Here is a 19,463-nt window from a genome sequence, read left to right on the forward strand (position 1 = left end):
TAGGAATACATATTCCAATAGACTGAATATCTGAACAGCACAATTTTGTCACTGGGAAATCTCGTTCAAACAGCTGAGAAGCGAGTGTGACACTGTTTACATTTATTTTTCCCGTCAAAAGGAGTTGGCATTTTCGGGAAAAGGTTTTGGTGAAACACTGAAAAACTCATTTTCCTAGAGCTATCGAACAGTATGAAAGTATTGAGAACACTATGAAATAAAAATGTTAGTCAGGCTAGGGTTCCAAGTAATGTTTACTGTGCCTTTAAAAAGCCCGTATGACACCCATGTTAAAATGAAAAGTCTCATTGCTCAAAACAACAGACCAGGGGAATGGCAGAGTGTCTCTAGAACTCCTGGAATACGTTTTAGAACCCGAACTTCTCTAGTGAATTTTGAAATATTGAGAATTTGTATCCAAAGCGCTGTGAAAGGTAGGATAGACTGTCAAGTGGTAATAATGTTGAAAGTGCTGGTATATTTGTAAAAAAGGTTGTTTTACCAAATTAGAATTCACAATGAAGAAGCTTGAGACACTGGAAGAGAGAGACTCCAACTCTGGAAATTCACAATGATAACCTAGGTTAATATCTAAGAAAGTGCTTCCAACACTAGCAATACGTGAATAAAGGGCCTTAATATCTGTAACACATTGTTTCCTGACAAGGAAATCGTGTTCAAAGAACACAGAACCGAGTTGGATACTGGTTACATTTTTTATTCCGGGACAATGAGTTGGCGATTTTGAAAGAGGCCTGGATAGGCCATTAAACCGGATGTGATGACGTCACCAAGGGGGAGGGGCCACGTGGGCAGGCTTAATTGATCCCAGGTGATAATGATTTGGCCAGGGGACCAGCTGGGAGTGATGACGTCATCGAGATTAGTTCTGGTATTAGGGTTAGAGAATTGGGGCTCTGTTCATGGTTAGGGTTAGGAAAAGGTTTTGGGCTAGGTAGGGTTCAGGCTCAGGTGTGGGCTAGGTTTAGGGTTTGGGTTAGAGGGTTAGGGACAGGGTTACGGTCACAGTGTAGTAATGTTGGCTATTCACAATGAATGAGCTTCAATCACTGGACAATTTGGTGTGTAGCACTCAGAACTTACGACTCCAGACTAGGGAAATATTTAGAAATGTGCTTCACACAATAGGAATACATATTCCATTAGACTGAGTATCTGAGCAGCACAATTTCGTCACTGGGAAATCTTGTTCAAACAGCTGAGAAGCGAGTGTGACACTGTTTACATTTATTTTTCCCGTCAAAAGGAGTTGGCGTTTTCGGGAAAAGGTTTTGGCGAAACACTGAAAAACTCATTTTCCTAGAGCTATCGAACAGTATGAAAGTATTGAGAACACTATGAAATAAAAATGTTAGTCAGGCTAGGGTTCCAAGTAATGTTTACTGTGCCTTTAAAAAGCCGGTATGACACCCGTGTTAAAATGAAAAGTCTCATTGCTCAAAACAACAGACCAGTGGAATGGCAGAGTGTCTCTAGAACTCCTGGAATACGTTTCAGAACCCGAACATCTCTACTGAATTTTGAAATACTGAGAATTTGTATCCAAAGCGCTGTGAAAGGTAGGATAGATTGTCAAGTGGTAATAATGTTGAAAGTGCTGGTATATTTGTAAAAAAGGTTGTTTTACCAAATTAGAATTCACAATGAAAAAGCTTGAGACTCTGGAAGAGAGAGACTCCAACTCGGGCAATTCACAATGATAACCTAGGTTAATATCTAAGAAAGTGCTTCAAACACTAGGAATACGTGAATAAAGGGCCTTAATATCTGTAACACATTGTTTCCACACAAGGAAATCGTGTACAAAGAACATAGAACCGAGTTGGATACTGGTTACATTTATTATTCCGGGACAATGAGTTGGCGATTTTGAAAGAGGCCTGGTTAGGCCATTAAACCGGATGTGATGACGTCACCAAGGGGGAGGGGCCACGTGGGCAGGCTTAATTGATCCCAGGTGATAATGATTTGGCCAGGGGACCAGCTGGGAGTGATGACGTCATCGAGATTAGTTCTGGTATTAGGGTTAGAGAATTGGGGCTCTGTTCATGGTTAGGGTTAGGATAAGGTTTTGGGCTAGGTAGGGTTCAGGCTCAGCTGTGGGCTAGGATTAGGGTTTGAGTTAGAGGGTTAGGGACAGGGTTACGGTCACAGTGTAGTAATGTTGGCTATTCACAATGAATGAGCTTCAATCACTGGACAATTTGGTGTGTAGCACTCAGAACTTACGACTCCAGACTAGGGAAATATTTAGAAATGTGCTTCACACAATAGGAATACATATTCCAATAGACTGAATATCTGAACAGCACAATTTTGTCACTGGGAAATCTCGTTCAAACAGCTGAGAAGCGAGTGTGACACTGTTTACATTTATTTTTCCCGTCAAAAGGAGTTGGCATTTTCGGGAAAAGGTTTTGGTGAAACACTGAAAAACTCATTTTCCTAGAGCTATCGAACAGTATGAAAGTATTGAGAACACTATGAAATAAAAATGTTAGTCAGGCTAGGGTTCCAAGTAATGTTTACTGTGCCTTTAAAAAGCCCGTATGACACCCATGTTAAAATGAAAAGTCTCATTGCTCAAAACAACAGACCAGGGGAATGGCAGAGTGTCTCTAGAACTCCTGGAATACGTTTTAGAACCCGAACTTCTCTACTGAATTTTGAAATATTGAGAATTTGTATCCAAAGCGCTGTGAAAGGTAGGATAGACTGTCAAGTGGTAATAATGTTGAAAGTGCTGGTATATTTGTAAAAAAGGTTGTTTTACCAAATTAGAATTCACAATGAAGAAGCTTGAGACACTGGAAGAGAGAGACTCCAACTCTGGAAATTCACAATGATAACCTAGGTTAATATTTAAGAAAGTGCTTCCAACACTAGCAATACGTGAATAAAGGGCCTTAATATCTGTAACACATTGTTTCCTGACAAGGAAATCGTGTTCAAAGAACACAGAACCGAGTTGGATACTGGTTACATTTTTTATTCCGGGACAATGAGTTGGCGATTTTGAAAGAGGCCTGGATAGGCCATTAAACCGGATGTGATGACGTCACCAAGGGGGAGGGGCCACGTGGGCAGGCTTAATTGATCCCAGGTGATAATGATTTGGCCAGGGGACCAGCTGGGAGTGATGACGTCATCGAGATTAGTTCTGGTATTAGGGTTAGAGAATTGGGGCTCTGTTCATGGTTAGGGTTAGGAAAAGGTTTTGGGCTAGGTAGGGTTCAGGCTCAGGTGTGGGCTAGGTTTAGGGTTTGGGTTAGAGGGTTAGGGACAGGGTTACGGTCACAGTGTAGTAATGTTGGCTATTCACAATGAATGAGCTTCAATCACTGGACAATTTGGTGTGTAGCACTCAGAACTTACGACTCCAGACTAGGGAAATATTTAGAAATGTGCTTCACACAATAGGAATACATATTCCATTAGACTGAGTATCTGAGCAGCACAATTTCGTCACTGGGAAATCTTGTTCAAACAGCTGAGAAGCGAGTGTGACACTGTTTACATTTATTTTTCCCGTCAAAAGGAGTTGGCGTTTTCGGGAAAAGGTTTTGGCGAAACACTGAAAAACTCATTTTCCTAGAGCTATCGAACAGTATGAAAGTATTGAGAACACTATGAAATAAAAATGTTAGTCAGGCTAGGGTTCCAAGTAATGTTTACTGTGCCTTTAAAAAGCCGGTATGACACCCGTGTTAAAATGAAAAGTCTCATTGCTCAAAACAACAGACCAGTGGAATGGCAGAGTGTCTCTAGAACTCCTGGAATACGTTTCAGAACCCGAACATCTCTACTGAATTTTGAAATACTGAGAATTTGTATCCAAAGCGCTGTGAAAGGTAGGATAGACTGTCAAGTGGTATTAATGTTGAAAGTGCTGGTATATTTGTAAAAAAGGTTGTTTTACCAAATTAGAATTCACAATGAAAAAGCTTGAGACTCTGGAAGAGAGAGACTCCAACTCGGGCAATTCACAATGATAATCTAGGTTAATATCTAAGAAAGTGCTTCAAACACTAGGAATACGTGAATAAAGGGCCTTAATATCTGTAACACATTGTTTCCACACAAGGAAATCGTGTACAAAGAACATAGAACCGAGTTGGATACTGGTTACATTTATTATTCCGGGACAATGAGTTGGCGATTTTGAAAGAGGCCTGGTTAGGCCATTAAACCGGATGTGATGACGTCACCAAGGGGGAGGGGCCACGTGGGCAGGCTTAATTGATCCCAGGTGATAATGATTTGGCCAGGGGACCAGCTGGGAGTGATGACGTCATCGAGATTAGTTCTGGTATTAGGGTTAGAGAATTGGGGCTCTGTTCATGGTTAGGGTTAGGAAAAGGTTTTGGGCTAGGTAGGGTTCAGGCTCAGGTGTGGGCTAGGTTTAGGGTTTGGGTTAGAGGGTTAGGGACAGGGTTACGGTCACAGTGTAGTAATGTTGGCTATTCACAATGAATGAGCTTCAATCACTGGACAATTTGGTGTGTAGCACTCAGAACTTACGACTCCAGACTAGGGAAATATTTAGAAATGTGCTTCACACAATAGGAATACATATTCCAATAGACTGAGTATCTGAACAGCACATTTTGTCACTGGGAAATCTTGTTCAAACAGCTGAGAAGCGAGTGTGACACTATTTACATTTATTTTTCCCGTCAAAAGGAGTTGGCGTTTTCGTGAAAAGGTTTTGGTGAAACACTGAAAAACTCATTTTCCTAGAGCTATCGAACAGTATGAAAGTATTGAGAACACTATGAAATAAAAATGTTAGTCAGGCTAGGGTTCCAAGAAATGTTTTACTGTGCCTTTAAAAAGCCGGTATGACACCCGTGTTAAAATGAAAAGTCTCATTGCTCAAAACAACAGACCAGGGGAATGGCAGAGTGTCTCTAGAACTCCTGGAATACGTTTTAGAACCCGAACTTCTCTACTGAATTTTGAAATACTGAGAATTTGTATCCAAAGCGCTGTGAAAGGTAGGATAGACTGTCAAGTGGTAATAATGTTGAAAGTGCTGGTATATTTGTAAAAAAGGTTGTTTTACCAAATTAGAATTCACAATGAAAAAGCTTGAGACACTGGAAGAGAGAGACTCCTACTCGGGAAATTCACAATGATAACCTAGGTTAATATCTAAGAAAGTGCTTCCAACACTAGCAATACGTGAATAAAGGGCCTCAATATCTGTAACACATTGTTTCCTGACAAGGAAATCGTGTTCAAAGAACACAGAACCGAGTTGGATACTGGTTACATTTTTTATTCCGGGACAATGAGTTGGCGATTTTGAAAGAGGCCTGGATAGGCCATTAAACCGGATGTGATGACGTCACCAAGGGGGAGGGGCCACGTGGGCAGGCTTAATTGATCCCAGGTGATAATGATTTGGCCAGGGGACCAGCTGGGAGTGATGACGTCATCGAGATTAGTTCTGGTATTAGGGTTAGAGAATTGGGGCTCTGTTCATGGTTAGGGTTAGGAAAAGGTTTTGGGCTAGGTAGGGTTCAGGCTCAGGTGTGGGCTAGGTTTAGGGTTTGGGTTAGAGGGTTAGGGACAGGGTTACGGTCACAGTGTAGTAATGTTGGCTATTCACAATGAATGAGCTTCAATCACTGGACAATTTGGTGTGTAGCACTCAGAACTTACGACTCCAGACTAGGGAAATATTTAGAAATGTGCTTCACACAATAGGAATACATATTCCATTAGACTGAGTATCTGAGCAGCACAATTTCGTCACTGGGAAATCTTGTTCAAACAGCTGAGAAGCGAGTGTGACACTGTTTACATTTATTTTTCCCGTCAAAAGGAGTTGGCGTTTTCGGGAAAAGGTTTTGGCGAAACACTGAAAAACTCATTTTCCTAGAGCTATCGAACAGTATGAAAGTATTGAGAACACTATGAAATAAAAATGTTAGTCAGGCTAGGGTTCCAAGTAATGTTTACTGTGCCTTTAAAAAGCCGGTATGACACCCGTGTTAAAATGAAAAGTCTCATTGCTCAAAACAACAGACCAGTGGAATGGCAGAGTGTCTCTAGAACTCCTGGAATACGTTTCAGAACCCGAACATCTCTACTGAATTTTGAAATACTGAGAATTTGTATCCAAAGCGCTGTGAAAGGTAGGATAGACTGTCAAGTGGTATTAATGTTGAAAGTGCTGGTATATTTGTAAAAAAGGTTGTTTTACCAAATTAGAATTCACAATGAAAAAGCTTGAGACTCTGGAAGAGAGAGACTCCAACTCGGGCAATTCACAATGATAATCTAGGTTAATATCTAAGAAAGTGCTTCAAACACTAGGAATACGTGAATAAAGGGCCTTAATATCTGTAACACATTGTTTCCACACAAGGAAATCGTGTACAAAGAACATAGAACCGAGTTGGATACTGGTTACATTTATTATTCCGGGACAATGAGTTGGCGATTTTGAAAGAGGCCTGGTTAGGCCATTAAACCGGATGTGATGACGTCACCAAGGGGGAGGGGCCACGTGGGCAGGCTTAATTGATCCCAGGTGATAATGATTTGGCCAGGGGACCAGCTGGGAGTGATGACGTCATCGAGATTAGTTCTGGTATTAGGGTTAGAGAATTGGGGCTCTGTTCATGGTTAGGGTTAGGAAAAGGTTTTGGGCTAGGTAGGGTTCAGGCTCAGGTGTGGGCTAGGTTTAGGGTTTGGGTTAGAGGGTTAGGGACAGGGTTACGGTCACAGTGTAGTAATGTTGGCTATTCACAATGAATGAGCTTCAATCACTGGACAATTTGGTGTGTAGCACTCAGAACTTACGACTCCAGACTAGGGAAATATTTAGAAATGTGCTTCACACAATAGGAATACATATTCCAATAGACTGAGTATCTGAACAGCACATTTTGTCACTGGGAAATCTTGTTCAAACAGCTGAGAAGCGAGTGTGACACTGTTTACATTTATTTTTCCCGTCAAAAGGAGTTGGCGTTTTCGTGAAAAGGTTTTGGTGAAACACTGAAAAACTCATTTTCCTAGAGCTATCGAACAGTATGAAAGTATTGAGAACACTATGAAATAAAAATGTTAGTCAGGCTAGGGTTCCAAGAAATGTTTTACTGTGCCTTTAAAAAGCCGGTATGACACCCGTGTTAAAATGAAAAGTCTCATTGCTCAAAACAACAGACCAGGGGAATGGCAGAGTGTCTCTAGAACTCCTGGAATACGTTTTAGAACCCGAACTTCTCTACTGAATTTTGAAATACTGAGAATTTGTATCCAAAGCGCTGTGAAAGGTAGGATAGACTGTCAAGTGGTAATAATGTTGAAAGTGCTGGTATATTTGTAAAAAAGGTTGTTTTACCAAATTAGAATTCACAATGAAAAAGCTTGAGACACTGGAAGAGAGAGACTCCTACTCGGGAAATTCACAATGATAACCTAGGTTAATATCTAAGAAAGTGCTTCCAACACTAGCAATACGTGAATAAAGGGCCTCAATATCTGTAACACATTGTTTCCTGACAAGGAAATCGTGTTCAAAGAACACAGAACCGAGTTGGATACTGGTTACATTTTTTATTCCAGAACAATGAGTTGGCGATTTTGAAAGAGGCCTGGATAGGCCATTAAACCGGATGTGATGACGTCACCAAGGGGGAGGGGCCACGTGGGCAGGCTTAATTGATCCCAGGTGATAATGATTTGGCCAGGGGACCAGCTGGGAGTGATGACGTCATCGAGATTAGTTCTGGTATTAGGGTTAGAGAATTGGGGCTCTGTTCATGGTTAGGGTTAGGAAAAGGTTTTGGGCTAGGTAGGGTTCAGGCTCAGGTGTGGGCTAGGTTTAGGGTTTGGGTTAGAGGGTTAGGGACAGGGTTACTTTCACAGTGTAGTAATGTTGGCTATTCACAATGAATGAGCTTCAATCACTGGACAATTTGGTGTGTAGCACTCAGAACTTACGACTCCAGACTAGGGAAATATTTAGAAATGTGCTTCACACAATAGCAATACATATTCCATTAGACTGAGTATCTGAGCAGCACAATTTCGTCACTGGGAAATCTTGTTCAAACAGCTGAGAAGCGAGTGTGACACTGTTTACATTTATTTTTCCCGTCAAAAGGAGTTGGCGTTTTCGGGAAAAGGTTTTGGTGAAACACTGAAAAACTCATTTTCCTAGAGCTATCGAACAGTATGAAAGTATTGAGAACACTATGAAATAAAAATGTTAGTCAGGCTAGGGTTCCAAGTAATGTTTACTGTGCCTTTAAAAAGCCGGTATGACACCCGTGTTAAAATGAAAAGTCTCATTGCTCAAAACAACAGACCAGTGGAATGGGAGAGTGTCTCTAGAACTCCTGGAATACGTTTCAGAACCCGAACATCTCTACTGAATTTTGAAATACTGAGAATTTGTATCCAAAGCGCTGTGAAAGGTAGGATAGACTGTCAAGTGGTAATAATGTTGAAAGTGCTGGTATATTTGTAAAAAAGGTTGTTTTACCAAATTAGAATTCACAATGAAAAAGCTTGAGACACTGGAAGAGAGAGACTCCAACTCGGGCAATTCACAATGATAACCTAGGTTAATATCTAAGAAAGTGCTTCAAACACTAGGAATACGTGAATAAAGGGCCTTAATATCTGTAACACATTGTTTCCACACAAGGAAATCGTGTACAAAGAACATAGAACCGAGTTGGATACTGGTTACATTTATTATTCCGGGACAATGAGTTGGCGATTTTGAAAGAGGCCTGGTTAGGCCATTAAACCGGATGTGATGACGTCACCAAGGGGGAGGGGCCACGTGGGCAGGCTTAATTGATCCCAGGTGATAATGATTTGGCCAGGGGACCAGCTGGGAGTGATGACGTCATCGAGATTAGTTCTGGTATTAGGGTTAGAGAATTGGGGCTCTGTTCATGGTTAGGGTTAGGATAAGGTTTTGGGCTAGGTAGGGTTCAGGCTCAGCTGTGGGCTAGGATTAGGGTTTGAGTTAGAGGGTTAGGGACAGGGTTACGGTCACAGTGTAGTAATGTTGGCTATTCACAATGAATGAGCTTCAATCACTGGACAATTTGGTGTGTAGCACTCAGAACTTACGACTCCAGACTAGGGAAATATTTAGAAATGTGCTTCACACAATAGGAATACATATTCCAATAGACTGAATATCTGAACAGCACAATTTTGTCACTGGGAAATCTCGTTCAAACAGCTGAGAAGCGAGTGTGACACTGTTTACATTTATTTTTCCCGTCAAAAGGAGTTGGCATTTTCGGGAAAAGGTTTTGGTGAAACACTGAAAAACTCATTTTCTTAGAGCTATCGAACAGTATGAAAGTATTGAGAACACTATGAAATAAAAATGTTAGTCAGGCTAGGGTTCCAAGTAATGTTTACTGTGCCTTTAAAAAGCCCGTATGACACCCATGTTAAAATGAAAAGTCTCATTGCTCAAAACAACAGACCAGGGGAATGGCAGAGTGTCTCTAGAACTCCTGGAATACGTTTTAGAACCCGAACTTCTCTACTGAATTTTGAAATATTGAGAATTTGTATCCAAAGCGCTGTGAAAGGTAGGATAGACTGTCAAGTGGTAATAATGTTGAAAGTGCTGGTATATTTGTAAAAAAGGTTGTTTTACCAAATTAGAATTCACAATGAAGAAGCTTGAGACACTGGAAGAGAGAGACTCCAACTCTGGAAATTCACAATGATAACCTAGGTTAATATCTAAGAAAGTGCTTCAAACACTAGGAATACGTGAATAAAGGGCCTTAATATCTGTAACACATTGTTTCCACACAAGGAAATCGTGTACAAAGAACATAGAACCGAGTTGGATACTGGTTACATTTATTATTCCGGGACAATGAGTTGGCGATTTTGAAAGAGGCCTGGTTAGGCCATTAAACCGGATGTGATGACGTCACCAAGGGGGAGGGGCCACGTGGGCAGGCTTAATTGATCCCAGGTGATAATGATTTGGCCAGGGGACCAGCTGGGAGTGATGACGTCATCGAGATTAGTTCTGGTATTAGGGTTAGAGAATTGGGGCTCTGTTCATGGTTAGGGTTAGGATAAGGTTTTGGGCTAGGTAGGGTTCAGGCTCAGCTGTGGGCTAGGATTAGGGTTTGAGTTAGAGGGTTAGGGACAGGGTTACGGTCACAGTGTAGTAATGTTGGCTATTCACAATGAATGAGCTTCAATCACTGGACAATTTGGTGTGTAGCACTCAGAACTTACGACTCCAGACTAGGGAAATATTTAGAAATGTGCTTCACACAATAGGAATACATATTCCAATAGACTGAATATCTGAACAGCACAATTTTGTCACTGGGAAATCTCGTTCAAACAGCTGAGAAGCGAGTGTGACACTGTTTACATTTATTTTTCCCGTCAAAAGGAGTTGGCATTTTCGGGAAAAGGTTTTGGTGAAACACTGAAAAACTCATTTTCTTAGAGCTATCGAACAGTATGAAAGTATTGAGAACACTATGAAATAAAAATGTTAGTCAGGCTAGGGTTCCAAGTAATGTTTACTGTGCCTTTAAAAAGCCCGTATGACACCCATGTTAAAATGAAAAGTCTCATTGCTCAAAACAACAGACCAGGGGAATGGCAGAGTGTCTCTAGAACTCCTGGAATACGTTTTAGAACCCGAACTTCTCTACTGAATTTTGAAATATTGAGAATTTGTATCCAAAGCGCTGTGAAAGGTAGGATAGACTGTCAAGTGGTAATAATGTTGAAAGTGCTGGTATATTTGTAAAAAAGGTTGTTTTACCAAATTAGAATTCACAATGAAGAAGCTTGAGACACTGGAAGAGAGAGACTCCAACTCTGGAAATTCACAATGATAACCTAGGTTAATATCTAAGAAAGTGCTTCCAACACTAGCAATACGTGAATAAATGGCCTTAATATCTGTAACACATTGTTTCCTGACAAGGAAATCGTGTTCAAAGAACACAGAACCGAGTTGGATACTGGTTACATTTTTTATTCCGGGACAATGAGTTGGCGATTTTGAAAGAGGCCTGGATAGGCCATTAAACCGGATGTGATGACGTCACCAAGGGGGAGGGGCCACGTGGGCAGGCTTAATTGATCCCAGGTGATAATGATTTGGCCAGGGGACCAGCTGGGAGTGATGACGTCATCGAGATTAGTTCTGGTATTAGGGTTAGAGAATTGGGGCTCTGTTCATGGTTAGGGTTAGGAAAAGGTTTTGGGCTAGGTAGGGTTCAGGCTCAGGTGTGGGCTAGGTTTAGGGTTTGGGTTAGAGGGTTAGGGACAGGGTTACGGTCACAGTGTAGTAATGTTGGCTATTCACAATGAATGAGCTTCAATCACTGGACAATTTGGTGTGTAGCACTCAGAACTTACGACTCCAGACTAGGGAAATATTTAGAAATGTGCTTCACACAATAGGAATACATATTCCATTAGACTGAGTATCTGAGCAGCACAATTTCGTCACTGGGAAATCTTGTTCAAACAGCTGAGAAGCGAGTGTGACACTGTTTACATTTATTTTTCCCGTCAAAAGGAGTTGGCGTTTTCGGGAAAAGGTTTTGGCGAAACACTGAAAAACTCATTTTCCTAGAGCTATCGAACAGTATGAAAGTATTGAGAACACTATGAAATAAAAATGTTAGTCAGGCTAGGGTTCCAAGTAATGTTTACTGTGCCTTTAAAAAGCCGGTATGACACCCGTGTTAAAATGAAAAGTCTCATTGCTCAAAACAACAGACCAGTGGAATGGCAGAGTGTCTCTAGAACTCCTGGAATACGTTTCAGAACCCGAACATCTCTACTGAATTTTGAAATACTGAGAATTTGTATCCAAAGCGCTGTGAAAGGTAGGATAGACTGTCAAGTGGTAATAATGTTGAAAGTGCTGGTATATTTGTAAAAAAGGTTGTTTTACCAAATTAGAATTCACAATGAAAAAGCTTGAGACTCTGGAAGAGAGAGACTCCAACTCGGGCAATTCACAATGATAACCTAGGTTAATATCTAAGAAAGTGCTTCAAACACTAGGAATACGTGAATAAAGGGCCTTAATATCTGTAACACATTGTTTCCACACAAGGAAATCGTGTACAAAGAACATAGAACCGAGTTGGATACTGGTTACATTTATTATTCCGGGACAATGAGTTGGCGATTTTGAAAGAGGCCTGGTTAGGCCATTAAACCGGATGTGATGACGTCACCAAGGGGGAGGGGCCACGTGGGCAGGCTTAATTGATCCCAGGTGATAATGATTTGGCCAGGGGACCAGCTGGGAGTGATGACGTCATCGAGATTAGTTCTGGTATTAGGGTTAGAGAATTGGGGCTCTGTTCATGGTTAGGGTTAGGATAAGGTTTTGGGCTAGGTAGGGTTCAGGCTCAGCTGTGGGCTAGGATTAGGGTTTGAGTTAGAGGGTTAGGGACAGGGTTACGGTCACAGTGTAGTAATGTTGGCTATTCACAATGAATGAGCTTCAATCACTGGACAATTTGGTGTGTAGCACTCAGAACTTACGACTCCAGACTAGGGAAATATTTAGAAATGTGCTTCACACAATAGGAATACATATTCCAATAGACTGAATATCTGAACAGCACAATTTTGTCACTGGGAAATCTCGTTCAAACAGCTGAGAAGCGAGTGTGACACTGTTTACATTTATTTTTCCCGTCAAAAGGAGTTGGCATTTTCGGGAAAAGGTTTTGGTGAAACACTGAAAAACTCATTTTCCTAGAGCTATCGAACAGTATGAAAGTATTGAGAACACTATGAAATAAAAATGTTAGTCAGGCTAGGGTTCCAAGTAATGTTTACTGTGCCTTTAAAAAGCCCGTATGACACCCATGTTAAAATGAAAAGTCTCATTGCTCAAAACAACAGACCAGGGGAATGGCAGAGTGTCTCTAGAACTCCTGGAATACGTTTTAGAACCCGAACTTCTCTACTGAATTTTGAAATATTGAGAATTTGTATCCAAAGCGCTGTGAAAGGTAGGATAGACTGTCAAGTGGTAATAATGTTGAAAGTGCTGGTATATTTGTAAAAAAGGTTGTTTTACCAAATTAGAATTCACAATGAAGAAGCTTGAGACACTGGAAGAGAGAGACTCCAACTCTGGAAATTCACAATGATAACCTAGGTTAATATCTAAGAAAGTGCTTCCAACACTAGCAATACGTGAATAAAGGGCCTTAATATCTGTAACACATTGTTTCCTGACAAGGAAATCGTGTTCAAAGAACACAGAACCGAGTTGGATACTGGTTAGATTTTTTATTCCGGGACAATGAGTTGGCGATTTTGAAAGAGGCCTGGATAGGCCATTAAACCGGATGTGATGACGTCACCAAGGGGGAGGGGCCACGTGGGCAGGCTTAATTGATCCCAGGTGATAATGATTTGGCCAGGGGACCAGCTGGGAGTGATGACGTCATCGAGATTAGTTCTGGTATTAGGGTTAGAGAATTGGGGCTCTGTTCATGGTTAGGGTTAGGAAAAGGTTTTGGGCTAGGTAGGGTTCAGGCTCAGGTGTGGGCTAGGTTTAGGGTTTGGGTTAGAGGGTTAGGGACAGGGTTACGGTCACAGTGTAGTAATGTTGGCTATTCACAATGAATGAGCTTCAATCACTGGACAATTTGGTGTGTAGCACTCAGAACTTACGACTCCAGACTAGGGAAATATTTAGAAATGTGCTTCACACAATAGGAATACATATTCCATTAGACTGAGTATCTGAGCAGCACAATTTCGTCACTGGGAAATCTTGTTCAAACAGCTGAGAAGCGAGTGTGACACTGTTTACATTTATTTTTCCCGTCAAAAGGAGTTGGCGTTTTCGGGAAAAGGTTTTGGCGAAACACTGAAAAACTCATTTTCCTAGAGCTATCGAACAGTATGAAAGTATTGAGAACACTATGAAATAAAAATGTTAGTCAGGCTAGGGTTCCAAGTAATGTTTACTGTGCCTTTAAAAAGCCGGTATGACACCCGTGTTAAAATGAAAAGTCTCATTGCTCAAAACAACAGACCAGTGGAATGGCAGAGTGTCTCTAGAACTCCTGGAATACGTTTCAGAACCCGAACATCTCTACTGAATTTTGAAATACTGAGAATTTGTATCCAAAGCGCTGTGAAAGGTAGGATAGACTGTCAAGTGGTAATAATGTTGAAAGTGCTGGTATATTTGTAAAAAAGGTTGTTTTACCAAATTAGAATTCACAATGAAAAAGCTTGAGACTCTGGAAGAGAGAGACTCCAACTCGGGCAATTCACAATGATAACCTAGGTTAATATCTAAGAAAGTGCTTCAAACACTAGGAATACGTGAATAAAGGGCCTTAATATCTGTAACACATTGTTTCCACACAAGGAAATCGTGTACAAAGAACATAGAACCGAGTTGGATACTGGTTACATTTATTATTCCGGGACAATGAGTTGGCGATTTTGAAAGAGGCCTGGTTAGGCCATTAAACCGGATGTGATGACGTCACCAAGGGGGAGGGGCCACGTGGGCAGGCTTAATTGATCCCAGGTGATAATGATTTGGCCAGGGGACCAGCTGGGAGTGATGACGTCATCGAGATTAGTTCTGGTATTAGGGTTAGAGAATTGGGGCTCTGTTCATGGTTAGGGTTAGGATAAGGTTTTGGGCTAGGTAGGGTTCAGGCTCAGCTGTGGGCTAGGATTAGGGTTTGAGTTAGAGGGTTAGGGACAGGGTTACGGTCACAGTGTAGTAATGTTGGCTATTCACAATGAATGAGCTTCAATCACTGGACAATTTGGTGTGTAGCACTCAGAACTTACGACTCCAGAATAGGGAAATATTTAGAAATGTGCTTCACACAATAGGAATACATATTCCAATAGACTGAATATCTGAACAGCACAATTTTGTCACTGGGAAATCTTGTTCAAACAGCTGAGAAGCGAGTGTGACACTGTTTACATTTATTTTTCCCGTCAAAAGGAGTTGGCATTTTCGGGAAAAGGTTTTGGTGAAACACTGAAAAACTCATTTTCCTAGAGCTATCGAACAGTATGAAAGTATTGAGAACACTATGAAATAAAAATGTTAGTCAGGCTAGGGTTCCAAGTAATGTTTTACTGTGCCTTTAAAAAGCGGGTATGACACCCATGTTAAAATGAAAAGTCTCATTGCTCAAAACAACAGACCAGGGGAAATGGCAGAGTGTCTCTAGAACTCCTGAAATACGTTTTAGAACCCGAACTTCTCTACTGAATTTGGAAATACTGAGAATTTGTATCCAAAGCGCTGTGAAAGGTAGGATAGACTGTCAAGTGGTAATAATGTTGAAAGTGCTGGTATATTTGTAAAAAAGGTTGTTTTACCAAATTAGAATTCACAATGAAGAAGCTTGAGACACTGGAAGAGAGAGACTCCAACTCTGGAAATTCACAATGATAACCTAGGTTAATATCTAAGAAAGTGCTTCCAACACTAGCAATACGTGAATAAAGGGCCTTAATATCTGTAACACATTGTTTCCTGACAAGGAAATCGTGTTCAAAGAACACAGAACCGAGTTGGATACTGGTTACATTTTTTATTCCGGGACAATGAGTTGGCGATTTTGAAAGAGGCCTGGATAGGCCATTAAACCGGATGTGATGACGTCACCAAGGGGGAGGCGCCACGTGGGCAGGCTTAATTGATCCCAGGTGATAATGATTTGGCCAGGGGACCAGCTGGGAGTGATGACGTCATCGAGATTAGTTCTGGTATTAGGGTTAGAGAATTGGGGCTCTGTTCATGGTTAGGGTTAGGAAAAGGTTTTGGGCTAGGTAGGGTTCAGGCTCAGGTGTGGGCTAGGTTTAGGGTTTGGGTTAGAGGGTTAGGGACAGGGTTACGGTCACAGTGTAGTAATGTTGGCTATTCACAATGAATGAGCTTCAATCACTGGACAATTTGGTGTGTAGCACTCAGAACTTACGACTCCAGACTAGGGAAATATTTAGAAATGTGCTTCACACAATAGGAATACATATTCCAATAGACTGAATATCTGAACAGCACAATTTTGTCACTGGGAAATCTTGTTCAAACAGCTGAGAAGCGAGTGTGACACTGTTTACATTTATTTTTCCCGTCAAAAGGAGTTGGCGTTTTCGTGAAAAGGTTTTGGTGAAACACTGAAAAACTCATTTTCCTAGAGCTATCGAACAGTATGAAAGTATTGAGAACACTATGAAATAAAAATGTTAGTCAGACTAGGGTTCCAATTAATGTTTTACTGTGCCTTTAAAAAGCCGGTATGACACCCGTGTTAAAATGAAAAGTCTCATTGCTCAAAACAACAGACCAGGGGAATGGCAGAGTGTCTCTAGAACTCCTGGAATACGTTTTAGAACCCGAACATCTCTACTGAATTTTGAAATACTGAGAATTTGTATCCAAAGCGCTGTGAAAGGTAGGATAGACTGTCAAGTGGTAATAATGTTGAAAGTGCTGGTATATTTGTAAAAAAGTTTGTTTTACCAAATTAGAATTCACAATGAAAAAGCTTGAGACACTGGAAGAGAGAGACTCCAACTCGGGAAATTCACAATGATAACCTAGGTTAATATCTAAGAAAGTGCTTCAAACACTAGGAATACGTGAATAAAGGGCCTTAATATCTGTAACACATTGTTTCCAGACAAGGAAATCATGTTCAAAGAACATAGAACCGAGTTGGATACTGGTTACATTTATTATTCCGGGACAATGCCTTGGCGATTTTGAAAGAGGCCTGGTTAGGCCATTAAACGGGATGTGATGACGTCACCAAGGGGGAGGGGCCACGTGGGCAGGCTTAATTGATCCCAGGTGATAATGATTTGGCCAGGGGACCAGCTGGGAGTGATGACGTCATCGAGATTAGTTCTCGTATTAGGGTTAGAGAATTGGGGCTCTGTTCATGGTTAGGGTTAGGAAAAGGTTTTGGGCAAGGTAGGGTTCAGGCTCAGGTGTGGGCTAGGTTTAGGGTTTGGGTTAGAGGGTTAGGGACAGGGTTAAGGTCACAGTGTAGTCATGTCGGCTATTCACAATGAATGAGCTTCAATCACTGGACAATTCGGTGTGTAGCACTCAGAACTTGCGACTCCAGACTAGGGAAATATTTAGAAATGTGCTTCACACAATAGGAATTCATATTCCAATAGACTGAGTATCTGAACAGCACAATTTTGTCACTGGGAAATCTTGTTCAAATAGCTGAGAAGCGAGTGTGACACTGTTTACATTTATTTTTCCTGTCAAAAGGAGTTGGCGTTTTCGGGAAAAGGTTTTGGTGAAACACTGAAAAACTCATTTTCCTAGAGCTATCGAACAGTATGAAAGTATTGAGAACACTATGAAATAAAAATGTTACTTAGGCTAGGGTTCCAAGTAATGTTTTACTGTGCCTTTAAAAAGCCGGTATGACAGCCGTGTTAAAATGAAAAGTCTCATTGCTCAAAACAACAGACCAGGGGAATGGCAGAGTGTCTCTAGAACTCCTGGAATACGCTTTAGAACCCGAACATCTCTACTGAATTTTGAAATACAGAGAATTTGTATCCAAAGCGCTGTGAAAGGTAGGATAGACTGTCAAGTGTTAATAATGTTGAAAGTGCTGGTATATTTGTAAAAAAGGTTGTTTTACCAAATTAGAATTCACAATGAAAAAGCTTGAGGCACTGGAAGAGAGACTCCAACTCGGGAAATTCACAATGATAACCTAGGTTAATATCTAAGAAAATGCTTCAAACACTAGGAATACGTGCATAAAGGGCCTTAATATCTGAAACACATTGTTTCCTGACAAGGAAATCGTGTTCAAAGATCATAGAACCGAGTTGGATACTGGTTACATTTATTAGTCCGGGACAATGAGTTGGCCATTTTGAAAGAAGACTGGTTAGGCCATTAAACTGAATGTGATGACATCACCAAGGGGGAGGGGCCACGTGGGCAGGCTTAATTGATCCCAGGTGATAATGATTTGGCCAGGGGACCAGCTGGGAGTGATGACGTCATCGAGATTAGTTCTGGTATTACGGTTAGAGAATTGGGGCTCTGTTCATGGTTAGGGTTAGGAGAAGGTTTTGAGCTAGGTAGGGTTCAGGCTCAGGTGTGGGCAAGGTTTAGGGTTTGGGTTAGAGGGATAGTGACAGGGTTATGGTCACAGTGTAGTCCTGTTGGCTATTCTCAATGAATGAGCTTCAATCACTGGACAATTTGGTGTGTAGCACTCAGAACTTACGACTCCAGACTAGAGAAATATTTAGAAATGTGCTTCACACAATAGGAATACATATTCCAATAGACTGAGTATCTGAACAGCACAATTTTGTCACTGGGAAATCTTGTTCACACAGCTGAGAAGCGAGTGTGACACTGTTTACATTTATTTTTCCCTTCAAAAGGAGGTGGCGTTTTCGGGAAAAGGTTTTGGTGAAACACTGAAAAACTCATTTTCCTAGAGCTATCGAACAGTATGAAAGTATTGAGAACACTATGAAGTAAAAATGTTAGTTAGGCTTGGGTTCCAAGTAATGTTTTACTGTGCCTTTAAAAAGCCGGTATGACACCCGTGTTAAAATGAAAAGTCTCATTGCTCAAAACAACAGACCAGGGGAATGGCAGAGTGTCTCTAGAACTCCTGGAATACGTTTTAGAACCCGAACATCTCTACTGAATTTGGAAATACTGAGAATTTGTATCCAAAGCGCTGTGAAAGGTAGGATAGACTGTCAAGTGGTAATAATGTTGAAAGTGCTGGTATATTTGTAAAAAAGGTTGTTTTACCAAATTAGAATTCACAATGAAAAAGCTTGAGACCTGGAAGAGAGAGACTCCAACTCGGGAAATTCACACTGATAACCTAGGTTAATATCTAAGAAAGTGCTTCAAACACTAGGAATACGTGAATAAAGGGCCTTAATATCTGTAACACATTGTTTCCTGACAAGGAAATCGTGTTCAAAGAACATAGAACCGAATTGGATACTGGTTACATTTATTATTCCGGGACAATGAGTTGGCGATTTTGAAAGAAGCCTGGTTAGGCCATTAAACAGGATGTGATGACGTCACCAAGAGGGAGGGGCCACGTGGGCAGGCTTAATTGATCCCAGGTGATAATGATTTGGCCAGGGGACCAGCTGGGAGTGATGACGTCATCGAGATTAGTTCTGGTATTAGGGTTAGAGAATTGGGGCTCTGTTCATGGTTAGGGTTAGGATAAGGTTTTGGTCTAGGTAGGGTTCAGGCTCAGGTGTGGGCTAGGTTTAGGGTTTGGGTTAGAATGTTAGGGACAGGGTTAAGGTCACAGTGTAGTAATGTTGGCTATTCACAATGAATGAGCTTCAATCACTGGACAATTTGGTGTGTAGCACTCAGAACTTACGACTCCAGACTAGGAAAATAT

This window comes from Cnephaeus nilssonii, assembly GCF_951640355.1.
Source record: "Cnephaeus nilssonii genome assembly, chromosome: 6".
In the NCBI taxonomy this organism is placed as follows: domain Eukaryota; kingdom Metazoa; phylum Chordata; class Mammalia; order Chiroptera; family Vespertilionidae; genus Cnephaeus; species Cnephaeus nilssonii.